The sequence below is a fragment of the Eurosta solidaginis genome, unplaced genomic scaffold (genome assembly GCF_040869045.1).
Source record: "Eurosta solidaginis isolate ZX-2024a unplaced genomic scaffold, ASM4086904v1 ctg00001126.1, whole genome shotgun sequence".
Taxonomy (NCBI): Eukaryota; Metazoa; Arthropoda; class Insecta; order Diptera; family Tephritidae; genus Eurosta; species Eurosta solidaginis.
In genome coordinates, this window is record NW_027136949.1 from 157,623 (window position 1) to 176,016 (window position 18,394).

An 18,394-nucleotide genomic window follows, 5' to 3' on the forward strand; every position below is an offset into this window, starting at 1 on the left:
TAAAATGCCAGCTTAATGCTTGATGGCTATACTTTGAGACTGTTTTGTCTCGGCTTTCTCCCAGGAAGGCTTTAAATTCGGATCGTAAAGATCTTGACGCTCCGACAAATTTTGTACCATTGTCGGAGTAGATGTTTTTCTGACATCCTCTTCTCGCGATAAAACGCGAAAAGGCTGCGAGGAAGCATGGGGTGCTCAGGTCACTAGTGGCTTCTAGGTGGATTGTCTTAGTAGTGAAGCAGACAAAAAGGGACACATAACCTTTGAACAGTCGACACCCCCTAATGCGGTAGCTTTTGATTTCTAATGGCCCCGCAAAGGCTACCCCGGTATTGGTGAACGCGCGGGTAAAATTAGTACGTTCGCAGGGAGTTGGGACTGCGCCTGCTTTCTGTGAAAAATGCAGGTTTTGCAGTTGTGGATGATGGCTCTGATCATGGCCTTAACATTCGGTATCCAGTATTGGGTTCAGATGAGACGGAGCCTGAGCTGGTTCTCGCTATGAAGGGAATCATGATGAAACATCATGACTGTAAGGCGAGACAGCCTACAATTGTAAGGTAAGACAACCGGATGACGCTCGTTATATGACAAGTCTTTTGAAGCCCCTAGACGCCCCCCTGTTATAATAATATCATCTTTATCGAGGTATGGGTTGAGTGACAGTATTTCACTCTTTCGATCAATAGGTTCCCTATTTTTCAGTTTTAAGTATTCTGTACCATAGAATCGTTTTTGACATACTTTGATTAACGCTTGAGTCGTTGCCTTAATTTCATCGGCTGAGATTATGCACGACTTTTTGTGGACCGAGGATTTTGGTCAAGGGTTCTTTTATAAAACCTCCTATCATAGGATAGAACCTTCAAAGCCCTATGTAAATTTGAAAATCAGTCGAGAATGTCTATATGATCTACCCTTGTCGTGTCATATGATTGTGCCCTCTTCTCCTCAACAGACGTGTGGTATTCGGTGTCTTGTATTGGCCAGTGGGAATTGTCTTCTTGCAGCCAAGAAGGTCAATGGGATCAAAGCATAAATCATAAAATGGACATATCCAAGTGGTAGGATATGGACAAATTCCTGTCTAATCTGTTCCAGACACTTGAAAAAGTGTCTGGTTTTACAGGGCATGCCATTTCGAAGGCGCAAAAATCAAACGCGTCCCGACAATCGACAGAAACCCCTACGAAAAGACTTGGTGCCTTTCAAACAAAGATATCCAAGCAACGTCAAAGTCAATGTGTAAAATGTTCAAGCCCGCAAAGCACAGATTACGAACCTGTTCACGCTTTTGCGAGCTAACCCCTCCAGAAAGGATTAAATTCATAAAATCCATAACTGGTTGCCTAAACTGTCTATCCCCAGGACACACAGTGGCCAGATGCACTAGCTCCTACAACTTCAATACGTGCCACTCTCGTCACCATACGCTCCTGCATGCGGATACATTACAGAAAACACCACTTACAAGCCGTCCCAAAATTCCTACGATATTAGGCGCTCTACTTCTAGACAGGCACTAGCGATACAGGAATCAGAAAAGCCAGGTTCAAACGGGAACAAAAATGTGACATCCTGTGACTGCGTACACATTTACCATAATGGTACCGACTTCTCCGCGCGGGCATTAATTGATTCAGGGTCTGAATTTTCTTTCATGACAGAAAGACTGAAACGAAGAATCAATTTGCCGGCGAGGAAAATGCATGCACAAGTGTCAGGCATCACCAATGCAGTATCTGCTCAAGGTAGAGAGACATCCATCATCGAATTACGTTCACCAGTGGATCCATGATTCAGCTTGAGTACTCCAGTTCTGATTCCAGCCAAATTTACTGGGAATCTGCCATCCTGCCATATCAACACCATGACTATGCAGGCATTCCCAGGCTTGGTTCTGGCAGACAAGAGGTTCTATGTCAACGAAGATGTAGACCTAATACTTGGTGGAGACATATATCCCCAAATTATAATAAGCGGTCTGAAAAAGAATGTACTTAATACACTTTTGGCCCAAGAGACAGTGTTCGGTATGATACTAACCGGTCGAATTGCAGCACCGAGTCCAACGAAGAGCATCGTGTCATTTTACAACAAGGTTGCGTTGGACAACCAATTAAAAGCATACTGGGAGGTAGAAAATGTTCCCAAAAATAAAATGCTTAATGAGGAAGAAAGGTATTGTGAACAGTTATTATTTAAAGAAACAACAATACCTGATCAAAACGAGAGATATACAGTTTCTCTGCCATTCAGGCAGGATTACACTGAGAATATTAATTAAGAACCGTCCCTAAAGCAAGCATGTTCACAATTCTTCCGGAATGAGGGGCGATTACTAAAAAAACAAGATTTATGCAAAGAGTATGTTGGAGTGCTGTCAGAATACGAAACGCTCGGACATATGAGAAAAATCAAGAACAATTTACCATCCCACGATTAGGATAATTATTTCCTGCCCCATCACGCGATGGTAAAGGCGGAAAGTACTACTACCAAGGTGCGCGTCGTCTTCAAGGCGTCAAGTCCGACGGAAAATGGCATTAGTCTAAACGACATACTCCATCCAGGTCCAGTACTCCAAGCAGACTTGCCCATTTTAATTCTACATTGGAGACTGTACCGCTTTGTCTTTAATAGTGACATAGAAAAGATATATAAGCAAATTTAGGTGACCGATAATCACGCCAAATTTCAAAGAATTGTCTATCGAACATCCCTCAACGGACCTATCAGTATTTATGAACTAAAGACTGTAACAGTTGTTGTAAACTGTGCAATTGGCAGATGATGTAGAAAATACCCACCCAATAGCATCGAACATACTTCGAGAAAATATGTATGTCGACGAAGTTTTATCTGGAGGACATACAATAGCGTCAACCATCAGAGCAAGAAACGAGATTCGCGAAGCATTACACTCAGCTGGTTTTCCATAGCGCAAGTAGACATCAAATTGTGAGGAAATCCTTCAGGACATCCTCAAAAGGGATCTGCTCTGCGAGGACTTCTTAGCGTTCGAAGAGGACAGCTCGGTGAAGGCACTCGGAATACGATGGAACACGCATTCAGACATGTTTTACTTCACAGCAGAGCTTTAGAGAATGGCGAGAACATCACCAATCGCGCAATCCTATCCGATATAGCTAAACGTTTCGACCCTTTGGGCTGGCTTGCACCAATGGTCATAGTGGCAAAAATACTAATTCAGAATATCTGGTTAGAGGGCACCGGGTGGGACGAACCTGTCTCCCTAATTACCTTAAGACGGTGGGAAAAGTTCACCCAACACTATAGCGAAATAGATAACATTAGGATACCACGGTGGGTAAATTTTTCACAGGAAGACGACATAGAAATCCACGGCATCTGTGATGCTTCCTAGAGAGCATATGTGGCAGCGGCATACATGCGCGTGAAAATAGACGATCAGGTTTTCATACACTAACTCTTAGCAAAAGCCAGAGAAGCTCCAGTGAAAACCATCTCGCTACCATGTTTAGAACTCTGCGGCGCCTTTCTGCTTGCAGAAATCATGGAATCAGTATTCCGAAATATTCATTTGGGACCAGCAAAAGTTCACCTATGGACGGATTCAACCATCGTAATTGCCTGGATACGAAAGCCGCCCTGTTCCTGGTCAACCTTCGTCGCACACCGAATCACTAAGATCATCGATATGGTCACGTGGACTTGGAATCTAATCCAGCAGATCTAGGAAGCAGAGGACTACTTGCATCAGAGTTGGTCAACAATTCGTTGTGGTGGCAGGGACCTTCTTGGCCGCAAGAAGACAATTCCCACTGGCCAGCACAGGACACCGAATACCACACGTCCGTTGAGGAGAAGAGGGCAAAATCATATGCCACGACAAGGGTAGATCATATAGACACTCTCGACCGATTCTCAAATTTACCCAGGGATTTGAAGGTTCTATCCTATGCTAGGAGGTTTTATAAAAGAACTCACCCAAGAACAAAAGCCTCGTTCCACGAAAATTCGTGCAAATCTGAGCCGATGAAACTAACGCAACGACTCAAACGTTAATCAAGATATGTCAAAATCGATTTTACGGTACAGAATACATAAAATTGAAAAATAGGGAACCTATTGATCGAAAGATTGAAATACTGTCACTCAACCCATACCTCTACAAAGATGATATTATTAGAACAGGGGGCGTCTAGGGGCTTCAAAAGACTTTTCATATAACGAGCGTCATCCGGTTGTCTTGCCTTACAATTGTAGGCTGTCTCGCCTTACACTCATGATGTTTCATAATGATTCCCTTCATGGCGAGAACCAGCTCGTGCTCCGTCTCATCCGAACCCAATACTGGATACCGAATGTCAAGACCATGACCAGAGCCATCATCCACAATTCCAAAACCTGCACTATTCACAGAAAGCAGGCGCAGTCCCAACTTATGGGTACCCTTCCCTGCGAACGTACTACTTTTACCCGCGCGTTCACCAATACCGGGGTAGACTTTGCGGGGCCTTTCGAAATAAAAAGCTACCGCGGTAGGAGGTGTTGATGGTCCGAAGGTTACGTGTGCCTGTTTGTCTGCTTCACTACTAAGGCAATCCACCTAGAAGCCACTAGTGACCTGAGCACCCCATGCTTCCTCGCCGCCTTTTCGCGTTTTATCGCGAGAAGAGGATATCCAAAAAACATCTACTCGGACAATGGTACAAACTTTGTCGGAGCGTCAAGATCTTTACGATCCGAATTTAAAGCCTTCCTGGGAGAAAGCCGAGACAAAACAGTCTCAAAGTATAGCCACCAAGCATTAAGCTGGCATTTTATTCCCGCCATTGCTCCACATATGGGCGGCTTGCGGGGGTGAAGAGCTTCAAAAGCCACTTCAAAAAGATCACGTCTCCCCATAAGTACACTATGGAGGAGTTCCAAAGCCTTTTGTGCAGGATTGAGGCGTGCCTCAACTCGCGCCCACTTAGTGCAGGATCGAATGACCCAACGGATCTGGAACCACTAACCCCAGGACATTTCCTAACAGGCAGCCACCTACTGGCTCCGCCAGAACCAGATGCGTGGGAAAGCTCTGCCTCGATGATCAATCGGTGGCAGAAACTCAAAGGCCTCCGCCACACTTTCTGCAAACGATGGAATGTGGAATATCTATCCGAACTTCAAAAATGAGTGAAGTGGAAGCATCCCAAACAAAATCTTAAAGTGAATGATCTAGTTGTCATCAAAGAGGGCAACTTATCTCCCAACGAATGGAGGTTAGGTAGAGTTGTCAACGTACACCCCGGCGAAGATAACCGAGTCAATGAAGTCGACCTCATAACCGAGAAGGGTCAAGTCCGACGACCTTTGGTCAAACTGATCCTTCTTCCCACGGAGATAGATTGTGAGAGGACCAAGAGCTCTTCCTAACAATCCCTCCGCTCCTCCCCATCCCTCATTAAAAAAAAAAGGGTTAATCAACCCCACGCTCCCTCTCGGGAACCCGTCGTTAAATTTTCAAAAAATCAACCCCAGCTCCCGTTCACCCGGAACGAGGCCAGCCAACAACCCTAATGCAGATCCGCATCGGCCACAGAACATACAGGCCTTCGGCCTATTTTATTTACAATTTTCAAGAAGCAACCCCAATATACTCGTTATCCCATAACGAGGACAACAGAAAAGCCTACCGCAGAAGGGCGAACCGATCTACCTCAGAAAACAGCTGCACTCGTTGGCGCGCAACAAGGCCCATCGCAAGCCTAACGCTGATGAGAAAACTCGTCTGCCCCAGATATTGGCAGTGTTAAATTATTTATAATTTCAGAAATCCGAATTAAGTCAGTCCGAATATTTAAGAACACCACTTGGCTATTCCAAACTTCGAATGCAAACCCCAAAACTCGCAAATAATATTAAAAATTTAAGTATTTAGCTTCGTAGCTCATTAAGTTTGAGTGCATACAGGCATAAAGGCTATCCAACTGCATTCAGCGTATTAAAAGTCGACCTTCGGTTCTATTAATTCCGTATGTTCGGAACATTCGTCTCCATTTGAGAATTTGGAGGATCGATTTATATTTGGGAATATTACGCTTATTCGGACCTATTGAGGTAGTATCCAATGCACGTATTCTGAATATTATAAATTAACGGTTTAACCGGAACGGTTCCATGAATACTTAACGGAAAAGAGCTTTGCGAAAGTCAGAATAAAAAGGTGAATACTCCCTGTGTAGCAGCACCGCACAAAGCTTAACATTTGTGTCGAAGTCAAGGGAGGAATATAAACTTCGAAGACAATAAGCCATTTTCTTTTAGTTTTGTTTTTGTCAGTTCATTGCGGCTGCTGAGTGTCGTATCACCCCAGGTCGGCTGCCTGTTCAAGATCAAGCTATCTCAAAATATTTGTAAAAAATTTCCCAAGTCAAGATTTGTCACAAAACCGCGCTATATTAGAGTTAGATTGAAGATCGCTTCATCTCGGAATGCTTTTCATTAACTTTTTCTTACGACAAAATTCATTGCACCTATGCTCATATTGGGAGGTTTGGCAACAAAGTTGAGATAGTGCATTTTTGAATAAAATTCTAACGTACGGCATTCTTCAAACAATTTCTGAAAGAATGACCAAAACAACCTGACTTTATCAATTCCCGAAATATCTAACACTCAAAAATGTTTGCGATGTTGGGATCTTATATTTGAATAATTGGTTTCAGGAACTAGTATTGCGATAACGCAATACCAATGGTACCCTATGAGAAGATAAGCGCAAATGTCCTGTTGCTATAAATTAGTTTTTATACGCTAAATTCCTTTTGCGTATTGTCGCGTTGCAAATTATTATCCTCGAATGTGCTTTTGAATGTTCAAGATTTATTTACTCGAGTTTACTTTTAAATTCGAAGCATTCCAGAAATGCTTGTTGGGAAATCACATTTATTTTAGCCTCAAGCTAAAGCATATATGACACTACTTTTGGTTTGCTTAGATTCCAAGCTAAAAAAAAAACAAAAAACTGACGAAACTTTATCGGAACTTCAAAACACAAAATCAACACTCTATCATGAAAAGGCGAGACCACTATTCCCCAAAAATTAGTGAGTTTGACATGTTTTTGTTTAGGTTTTACATTTTATTTTTATATTAACACTTTTTACAACAAAAACAAAGCAAATAACATGCGAAAATTATTTCGGCCTCTAATGGTTCACTTTTTTCACAAGAAAGTTGATTTTAATTGTGTTTTTATGCACCAAATTTTCAAACTAAAAACAAAAGTTTCATGTGTCAAAAAAAAAAAAAAAATTAAGAAAAAACGGCCGAATGTCAGAAAAACCTATCGAAATACAAACTGGCTCGTTCGTTTTTAATGAACTAAATTGTATGTTCCTTGTATTTCGAAAAATACATGAAAATGGGGCAGTGTCATATAAGTATAAGGCCATAATAAGGGTTACAAAAAGTGAACAAGCATGTTATTCACATTCCGGTCGCAAAATTTCTCTTCGGTACGTCTTCTCCTTGATTTCAACCACAGCAAATTGCTACCCGCGCGGTCGAATTGTATCTAGAATGTATGGGGTTTTAGGGAGGAAAATTTATTGTATATCAAACATATGAACATATGGGAAATGCATTTCACTACCTCGTTGAACGTACGAGCAGCCAACAAATCCCAATCGTAATTCACTTGAAAGAATTTGCCAAGACGCGCTTTATTCCAGTTTATCGAATCGACTTCATTTTCAATATCTTCGGCAAGGCCCTTTTCCAAAAGTTCAAAAATCATTGTAATTTTATTCTTTTTATTTGGCGTTTCAGCAAAACATTTGAGTAAACTTGTTTCCACAACTGTTTCCCAAAAGACTACCACAGGATCCGCAACTTTAATATCAATTTCAGAATACATTTACGTAAATCTTGCATAACACAATCCAGATAGAATTCACCAGTACCCAAAATTATATGTTCGCCAGATTCCTCTACAAGAGTCGATAGCAGTGGATATGATTTATTTGCTTTACGTAAACCGTCCAACATTTTTGGCAACTACGAAGGATTGACTGGCCCAACAGCAATTTTTATAACACTCTGTAATAAATTTTAAAGGGCGAAATATATAGAATTCATCTGGCGCATTTATATCCACTATACTAGATGTTTTAACAATGCATTGATCAATGCCCTCAATTAGTACCCAGCTTCCAGCCGGTACGCGGTTTAATTCCATTTTAGCGCTATGCACCATTGGTTTCATGGGGAGGTTTGCTGTTCTTGTTAATAAAATTTCGATTTTCAATAAAACGCATGCATTACGAGCACTTCCCAATAATCTGTTAGTCGCGAAGTATTTCAAGTGTTCCCAAAAGTGAATTGTAGTTATTTTATGAGACGTTAAACATGGATTCTGATTTGTATGATGTATTCGGCAATTATAATGGGCCAGAACTGGATAGTGACGAAGATGATGAACAAAGTATCTATGGACAACAAGAGGCTCAGGATGACCAAGATAAAGGTGCATTGGATGACGAAGAAGTAACCGCCGTTGTGCTACATGAAGATAAACGCTACTATCCAACGGCAGTTGAAGTGTATGGTCCGGGTGTAGAAACTATTGTACAAGAATAAGATGCACAACCACTCGATAAACCTATAATTGAACCTGTTTCAAATAAAATAAGAGTTGCCAGAAACAACTTACGACACGCCACCACTAATACGCAACGTAGCTTTAGTTGGGCATTTACATCATGGGAAAACTACATTGGTCGATTGTTTTATACGGCAAACGCATCCACAATTCAAACAAGCTGAGGAACGTACATTACGTTACATAGATACTCCCTTCACTGAACAAGAGCACGGTTGCAGCATTAATGCCACTCCTGTTACGCTGACAATGCAGGATGTGAAGCAAACAACCTTCCTTATGAATGGGTTCCATACACCTGGGAATGGGAACCTTTCCGATGAAGTGACAGCAGCTATGCGTACGTGTTGTAACGAAGCTTTTTCCGTCCCGGCGCTCCTTCAATAAGTGCTAGGGTTATACTCGCCGTGTCCAAGGTTCGCTTACAATAGATTTGTAAATTTGGGACACCGTGCAAATCGTTTTCATATAAATTCACTTTATTTCTCTAATTCTATATATGTATGTACACTATAATTAAAATGAAAAATTTTAAATAAAAAAAAAAATTTATGTAAGGCGCGATAACCTCCTAAGAGATCTAAGACCGAGCTTCTCTTCCAATTTGCGTCGTGCTCCTCTCGACCGGCCTACAAATTGGCCGGACGGGACCTACATGTTTTATGCCGACTCCGAACGGCATCTACAAGGCAGATGAGTTTTCACTGAGAGCTTTTCATGGCAGAAATACAATCGGAGCGCTTGCCAGATACTGCCGAGGGGCGACCCCGCTTAGAAAAATTTTCTTCTAATTGAAAATTCTTATTTCTAAAATTTTGATGTTGCTTTGCCCGGGAGTTGAACCCAGGGCATACGGTGTGATAGGCGGAGCACGCTACCATCACACTACGTAATCAAAAAAATAAATATTTTTTGTTTTCCTTTCACTGTATGCTTGCTCTATACTGCGTGGTGGGCCAAGGGTACTCGTGTCCCGTTATGACGCCTCGATGGTCGTTGCTTGTGTGTGTGTAAATGTGTATTGTGACGCCCTGTGTCGGCTTGCGTGTCCCGTTAGGAACGTATCGTTAGGACGCCCGGCTGGTCATTGCCTGAGTGCGTGTAAAACGTGTTTCGGTGACGCCTTGTGTTGGCGTGTATGTACGCAACACTAGTGTGGTTGACGTCGTGTATTTGCGTGACTCTGCTGTGGTCACCGTAGTATGTGTTCGTAGTGCTGTTGTGGCCAGCGTGGTGCGGTGACCAACGTAATGTGCTTGCGTAGCCCTGTTGTGGCCGACGTAGTGTGTGTGCGATTGTGACCGGGGTAGTAGATTGGCGTAATGCTATGGTCAACGTAGTATGTATGCGATTGTGAACAGCGTGGTAGTTTGGCTGGCGGATGTCACCTGCTCGTGGGGCGCGTCACTGTGGTGGTGCCGTTGCTTACGAGGTCTCAAGCGGTGTTTGGTGGTATAACCGACACATTCACCACTTGAGGCCACGACTCACTCCTGTGAAGCGACCTGTCCGCATGGTAGAACCGACAACTTCAAGGGGCGCTCCACAAGTAGCTCTGGTCACGACCACAGCTCCGTGCTTCGGCACGAGGATAACTCTGGTACAGTTGACGTAGTAGGTTTGCGTAACTTTGCTGTGTCAACGCAATATATTATCGGGGCGCTGTCGTGGTCAGCGTTGTAGATCGGCGCAGTACTGAAGCCAACGTAGTGTATTAGCTATGGTGCTGTTGCGGCCAGCGTATTAGATTGGCATAGTGGTATGGCCAGCGTATATATTAGCTATGATGCTGTTGCGGCTAGCGTTGTATGTTTGCGTAGTGTTGCTGCGGCCAACGTATATGCTGGCGTAGCGCTGTTTTTGGCGCTATTACTGTCGGCGCAGGCGGGCGGACGCTGCATGTTCGCGGGTGCGCGTTACTGTGGTAGTGCCGCTGCTGGCGAAGTCTCAAGCGGTGTTTGGTGGTATAACCGACACATTCACCACTTGAGCCCACGACTTACTCCTGTGAAACGACCTGTCCGCATGGTAGAACCGACAGCTTCAAGGGACGCTCTACAAGTAGCTGTGGTCACGGCCACAGCTCCGTGCTAACTAACTTCTGTCCTGCTGTGTTGCTCCTTTTATTGCTTTGGTTTGTATTGCAGGCTCGAATGGTTGCGTTGCCATGGTTGCGGTTCGATGTTGTGAACGCTCGTTGCGTTGCTGAGATTTGTTAGTTTGTTGTGTTGGCATTAAAGTGTTGTGCTTTCCCGTTGTGTTGCTGAGACATGTTGGTTGGTCTGCTGCTATAGCCTTTTGTGACTGGCTGTTGTGTCAGTGCTGTATTGAACTTGTTGGTTGGTCTGTTGCTATAGCCTTTTGTGACTGGCTGTTGTGTTAGTGTTGTATCGAATATGATGTATGCTGTATTGAACTTGTTGGTTGGTCTGTTGATATAGCCTTTTGGGACTGGCTGTTGTGTTAGTGCTGTATCGAATATGATGTGGGGTCGTTTTGTGTGGGCCAAATTAATGGTGTTATATTTGGTCCTCACACCCCCCCCCCCCCCCCCACTTCGGAGAGTGAGCCCCCGGTATTCAGTAGTCGTATGCGCGCCTTGCTTTTCATTATGGTGACCCGGTATTTCTCTGTCACGAATCGTGTTCGGGAGTAGGTTCTGCCTTCGGCGATGCGTCGGAGTTTGTCCCGTACCTCCCCTGCTATCTCCGGGAATCGGTCCAGCATTGGTCCATCTGCGTCTTTAGCCTAGATGGTTATTATTTGGAGGTCTTCTGTTGTCGTGTGTGGCTTCGTCTTGGTGTCCGGTATTATGGGGTGGGTGTTGTCCTCGGTGCTTAGTTGTGGAGCTGCGTGCGAGAGGCATGTGGTGGTAGTGTTTTGTGTGGTTTCCTTGGGCTTTCGGCCGTCTCGTAGGAACCGTGCCAGCATTTCTGTGCACTTCTTGCTCGCCATTTCCTCCGTCAACGGCTGCTTACACAATCCGGGCATTCCTTCTCCACTCCCTGTGTATCGTAAAACCCTCTCCATATTCTCGGCTACGTAGACGCCACAGTCGTTATTGTTGAGTTGTTGGGGCACCTCGAGTATTAGTTCCTGCGCTTTAAAACCGTCGTGTCCGTACCGCTGTATGAATTCCCACCGGAGGAAATCTGCCCAAACCTGGGCTGCGTGGGGGACTCTGGCCCTGTGCATTGAGTCTGCTACCCATATATATCGTTCCTGCCAGCATTCCGTGTCGGTGACATGGTGGGTGACTGCTGCGTTTGCCAGACCGAGCAGGTACCAGTGGTTAGCTGTGTTGTGGGGTGCTAGGACAGCACTTTTGCCAAACAGGTCGACGTTCCGGACCCATCGGCGTATGCGTTGGTAGTCTTCCTCCGTGTTACTATTCTGGGTCAGCTGCCAGATCACGAACGGGCTGAGAGTCGTATTTTGTTGCTCATGTTGCTCTTCCAGTCCCTTTGCCCAAGCGTCAATGACGGTGTCGGTGAACCATTGCGATTTTCTGGGAGTGTCGAGGTCAGTCGTATAGAGGGGTATGCCGCCTGGTCCTGCAGGGAATATTATTTTAGGCGTGTCTCTCGGCGGTGGGGCTGTGTCCTCATCCGAGGAGAGCTCGATAATTTTCGGCGACTCTGGCTTTTCCGGTGGAGCTGTGTCCTCATTGGAGGGGAACTCGATGGCTGCCGGCAACTGCCCTGCCTTTACTTCTATCCTACCTAGTGTGAATGTTATCGGCGATGCTCCGGTCTTATTGTGGGCCTTGGCCGTGTTTGCGCGTATAGTGGCACGCGTGTGGCTAACGTCGGCGCCTGTAACTCCTTCCAGCAATACGGCCCTCGGGCGTTTTGCTTCCTCCTCCTCGTAGCACTGGCGCATACGCTCGACGCTGTTGGTTAGTCTAGCCTTATAGCTCTGCATTGTAGATTATTGGTTTGTGAAAAAAAATTCGTAACAAAAGAAAACGATGTTGCCACCTCGGTGGTTCGCGTTGGAATTACCGGCGCTTGATTGTCCTTGATATTAATTAATAATATAAAAAATTGTTCTCCTGATTTTGTTTGGTTTCACGCGATGATCTCTGCTGTATGATATGCTTTTAGTTCCGCGATGTTGACAGTTTTTTCCTTTCCTCCGTTGGGTTTTCGTATTTTGAGTATCACTGGGGATACATATCCTAGGATTTGGTAGGGTCCGTCATATTTGGGGGCCCACTTTGCCGCGAAATTTTCCCCGGCCTTTGAGAGATGGTCTTCCTTTGCGAGCACTAGTTCGCCGACTACGGGGGTCCATTTTATCCGCCGTAGATTGTAATGCCGTGCTTGGTCTGCTGCTGCTCGTTCCATGTTTTGCCTCACTATTCTGAATGCTTCTTACATTCTGTCGGATTTTTCTTCTGCCGTGATGGTGTCTGTGCCCGTCCCCAGGTTGACCTCGTCAAACAATGCCCTTGGTAATCGCGGTTCCCGTCCTTGTACGAGGAAGGCTGGACTGTACCCTGTGGACGCGGTTACACTGGTGTTGATGGCCAGCTCGATCTCTGGGAGAAAGTCGTCCCATTTGTTGTGTTGCGATTTGGTGAGTTGCGCTATGATCCTCTTTACCGTTCTGTTCGCCCGTTCCTTCGGGTTTTCTTGCGGTGTGTAGGGCGCCGTGAATTGTTGTCGTATCCCCATCTCCTTGAGGTAACGCTGCCACATTGTGCTGGTGAACTGAACGCCGTTGTCCGATATCAGTATCTTGGGAGCACCAAATCTTGCTAGGATGCGTTCTATGAACGCGCGGCGAAGGCCCTCTGCTGTCGCACGCCTCATGGGGCCCAATTCCGCCCATTTGCTGAAGCGGTCGAAAAATACTAATAAAATCGTGTTCCCGTGTGTGGATCGAGGGAGTGTTCCGACGAAATCGACGCATACCGTGGCGAATGGTTTTTGGGCCACCTGTGTGAGCATCTTTCCTGCTGGTTTTTGCTGTGCCTCCTTGTATTTCTGGCAAGACTCGCACTGCCGTACATATCGACTGATGTCCCGAAACATGCCGGGCCAGTAATACTGGTTGGCAATCCGTGCTGCCGTCCGGCGGATGCCCATGTGCCCAGCGCTTGGGATGTTGTGGTTTTCTTCTAACACTCGTTGTCGCAGTGGTGTTGGTACACAAAATTTCCAAGGGACCGTTTCCTCATTGTGTGACCGGCAGGGAATATGGCGGTACAGTTGCCCATCTTGTATCATGTAGTCAGAAAATTTCTCGGGGTTAGTGCGTACTTCGCCGCCGCGCTTGTTCCACCACTTGCATTGTGGCTCTGTTGTCGTTGCTAGGCGTAGGGTCTCCAGTGGCTGCCGTGATAGTGCGTCCGCTACCAGGTTCAGCATCCCTTTCCTGTACTCGATGTCCAAAGTGTGTTGTTTAAGCTCCAAGGCCCATCGTGCTATACGGCCTGAAGGGCTTTCGATGGAGTTTAACCACTTTAGAGACATATGGTCTGTGATTGCCTTGAATCGGTATCCTTCCAAGTATGGCCTCATCTTGCGTATTCCCCAGACTATCGTGAGGGACTCCTTCTCGGTGTGCGAGTAGTTGGTTTCCGCCTTGTTGAGTTTCCTGCTGGCGTAGGCGATCACGCGTTCTCCACCTTCCAGGTCCTGTGTCAATACGGCACCCAGCCCGAAATTGCTGTCGTCCGTTTGTAAGGTGAAGGTCTTGGTGAAGTCCGGGCAGGCAAGTATCGGTGCTTCCGTGAGCTTTTGCTTTAAGACCTCGAAGGCCTCCTGTTGTTCGGCCCCCCACTTCCAGTGTTTGCTGATCGTGTGATTTTGGCTGATCGTGGCGAAGTCGGGTACGAAACGTCGGTACCAGGATGCTATACTGAGATATTGGCGTACCCCTTTCACGTTCGTTGGTGGCTTCAAGTCTTTGATGCCTGTGACTTTCTCGGGGTCGGTGTGAATTCCTTTGTCGCTTACTAGGTGTCCTAGGTATCGGATTTCCTTCATGAAGAATTCGCATTTCTCCGGATTTATTCTGAGGTTGGCGCGCTGTAGTCGTAGCATTACTTCTCTCAGATTGCGATTGTGCTCCTCCACAGTGGATCCTATGGCGATTATGTCATCGAGTTATGGGAAGCGTGGGGTTCCAATAGCCTGATCTAGTGCTCTTTGAAACGTTGCGGGTGCAGAGTGTAGGCCGAAAGGCATAACGCGCCACTGGAATAATCCGCGTCCCGGTACTGTGAAAGCTGTGTAGGGCCGGCTCTTGGGCTCCAGTGGTATTTGCCAATAGCCGTTCTTCAATTCCAAGCTGCTGATGTACTTCGCTCGTCGTAGTTTGTCCAGGATGTGTTGTATTCTGGGTAAGGGGTATGCGTCGGTTACGGATCGGGCGTTGAGCTGCCGATAGTCCACGCATAACCTCGGTGCGCTGTGTGGGCTACAGGATGGCTCGATGCATCCTTTCTGGAGCAATTCGTCAACTTCGTTGTTGATGATTGTCTGCATGGCTGGGTTGCGTGGGAAGTAACGTTGCTTGATGGGGCGTTCGTCCATCAGGACAATCTTGTGCTCGGCTATTGTCGTCACTCCACTCATGCTCTCGAATTTTCGGAGTTCCTTTGCCAGAAAACCGCGCACTCGTTCCGCTTCTTCTTGTACGTCGTCGTCGTTATTTTGCATAATGCCGTCGTGCTTGAAGTTACTACTGCTCGGTGCTGTTACACTCTGAATGGTTCCAGATGGGGCTCCAGGGGTGTCGTACCCGGCGTTACCATTTCTCGCTCGTGTTATACTCTGATTAGTCCCCGGGGTGTCGTACCTGGCGATATCCGTTCTGGCTGATGGTGTACTTTGAATAGTCCCAGGGCTGTCGTACCTGGCGCCATCCTTTCTTGATGATATTGAACTTGGAATAGTCCCAGGGCTGTCGTACGTGGCGATATTCGTTCTTGCTGGTGTTGTTCTCTGAATAGTTTCTGGCGCGGCTCCAGGATTCGGTGTGTGCTGGGCAAGGGGTCTGGTTAGCACGAGGTGGCCTTCTCCACATGATATGGTGGCTCCCATGCTTCCTAGCGTATCTAGGCCCAGTATGATGTCGTCGATCGCTCCGGGCATGACGTGTAAAACTGTGTGGAGTGACGCTTCTCCGAGGCGTACCTCAGTCCTTATGGCGTCGAAGATGGTAATGCTAGTCCCGTTTGCCATCGTTATTTTGATGGCCACTCTCACCATTTCTCCACTTCCCGAGTTCACCACATGTTCTGCTAAGCTGCTCGAGACGAAACTTTTTGATGCCCCTGTGTCGATGACCGCCTCGGCTGATTCCGCGCCGAGCTTGGCTACGGCGTAGAGGCGACCATGCTCTTGGTACATTGTTACTGCCGTTTCAGCGCTGGGTTCCTTGGGTATCGTTGCTGCCGTTTCGGTACTAGGTTCCTTGGGCTCACGGCGCCTTCTTCTTCGTGGAGCCCTCTGTCGTTTCTCTGACGTCGGCGGCAGCATTCGATGGTTCGTATATCGTTGCGGCCACATTCCCAGCAAAAAATTGTCTGTGGGTTTCGGCACCTATTGGTGTCATGTCCTCGTTCGCCGCATCTCCTGCATACGCCGTTGGGGTCGTATCTCTGATTGCCTGGAGGCGTGCGGTTCGTTAGTTTCGGTGGTGGTGGTGGTTGTGTTGCAGGTTTTGATGGTGACACCCGGGTTGTGTCACTGGCGATGTGTCGCGTAACTTCGCGGTGATGTCCGCTTGATGATCTTCGATAGTCCTCGCGTATGTTTTCGTATTCTTTGGTAAGTGTCAGGAGCTCTGCGATATTAGTGAAGTCCTCCGACGGATGTAAAGTTGGTAATCGGGGTGGCTGTTACGGAAGATTCGTTCCAGCCGCTGTTCGCTGGTGTACCCTGCGTGTCTCATCAAGCTCTGGATTCCTAGTACGTAGTCCTTATACCTCTCCGTGTTGTGCTGCCTTCGTTGGCGTATGTCGTCGTCGAGCCGCTCGAAGTACCTGACTGGTAGGAAGAAACGTAAAAAATCCTTTTTGAAGCTTGTCCACTCTCCCCAGTGCGCATTGTTATTGCGGTACCATTGTAGCGCGGCGCCCCCTAGTAGCTCGGCATGGTTTTTGGCAGGAGGTCCACGTTTAGCGCGTATACTTCGGTTAACTCCTCTAACCGTTCGATGAATGCTAACGGGTCCCGTCCACTTTCATACTTTACGGACCACTTTCTTACCTGGTCGATGATGGGCGCTAACACCACGGTCGGTGCTTGAGTTACCTGGCATGTATAGCTCATGGCTGGTGCCGTCATTCCCGCTGGTAGGTACGGTTGCGTGGGTTGAGATGTGCCGGTTGATGATGCCGTAATTTCTGATGGTACGTGCTGTTGTGTGCGTACTGTACTCCTGGGAGGTGCCAGAGATGAACCGTTGGGTGGTACCGCTATTCCTAATGGTAAGTACTATTGTGTGGGTACTTTATTCCTGGGAGGAAACGCGAATTGAGTTTGTTCTACTGTTGCAACGGCGACCTTCGGTGTGCCTCCTCCGTTCGACGGAGTCGGTGTCTTAACCTCATTTACGTCGCTCATGTGCCTAGTTTCCTTGTAGGTGGCTTGTAGGGATAAACATTTTTCGTGGATTTCCGAGTCCGTATTTGCATTTGAGGCCAGTGCTGCTATGCGCTTTCGGATTTCTCGGGTGGTACCTGTCTGCTCAATACCCAATTCCTGTGTGATGGATATCCGCTGCTCCTTTGAAATTGTGTCTAACCACGTGGTATTGATCTGGTCGAACATTAGTAGTTAGGTTTCTCGTCAGGAATGTTCCTTTTGACGCGGTAATGATTTACAGGGTTCGTGCTCGGGCGCCAATTGTAACGAAGCTTTTTCCGTCCCGGCGCTTCTACAATAAGTACTAGGGGTATACTCGCCGTGTCCAAGGTTCGCTTGCAATAGATTTGTAAATTTGGGACACCGTGCAAATCGTTTTCATATAAATTCGCTTTATTTCTCTAATTCTATATATGTATGTACACTATAATTAAAATGAAAAATTTTAAATAAAAAAAAAAATTATGTAAGGCGCGATAACCTCCGAAGAGATCTAAGACCGAGCTTCTCTTCCAATTTGCCTCGTGCTCCTCTTGATTTTTCCCTACAAATTGGCCGGACGGGACCTACATGTTTTATGCCGACTCCGAACGGCATCTGCAAGGCAGATGAGTTTTCACTGAGAGCTTTTCATGGCAGAAATACAATCGGAGCGCTTGCCAGACACTGCCGAGGGGCGACCCCGCTTAGAAAAATTTTCTTCTAATTGAAAATTCTTATTTCTAAAATTTTTATGTTGCTTTGCCCGGGAGTTGAACTCAGGGCATACGGTGTGATAGGCGGAGCACGCTACCATCACACTACGTAATCAAAAAAATAAATATTTGTTGTTTTCGTTTCACTGTATGCTTGCTATATACTGCGTGGTGGGCCAACGGTACTCGTGTCCCGTTATGACGCCTCGATGGTCGTTGCTTGTGTGTGTGTAAATGTGTTTTGTGACGCCCTGTGTCGGCTTGCTTGTTCCGTTAGGAACGTCCCGTTAGGACGCCCGGCTGGTCGTTGCCTGAGTGCGTGTAAAACGTGTTTCGGTAACGCCTTGCGTTGGCGTGATTGTACGCAACCCTAGTGTGGTTGACGTCGTGTATTTGCGTGACTCTGCTGTGGTCACCGTAGTATGTGTTCGTAGTGCTGTTGTGGCCAGCGTGGTGCGGTG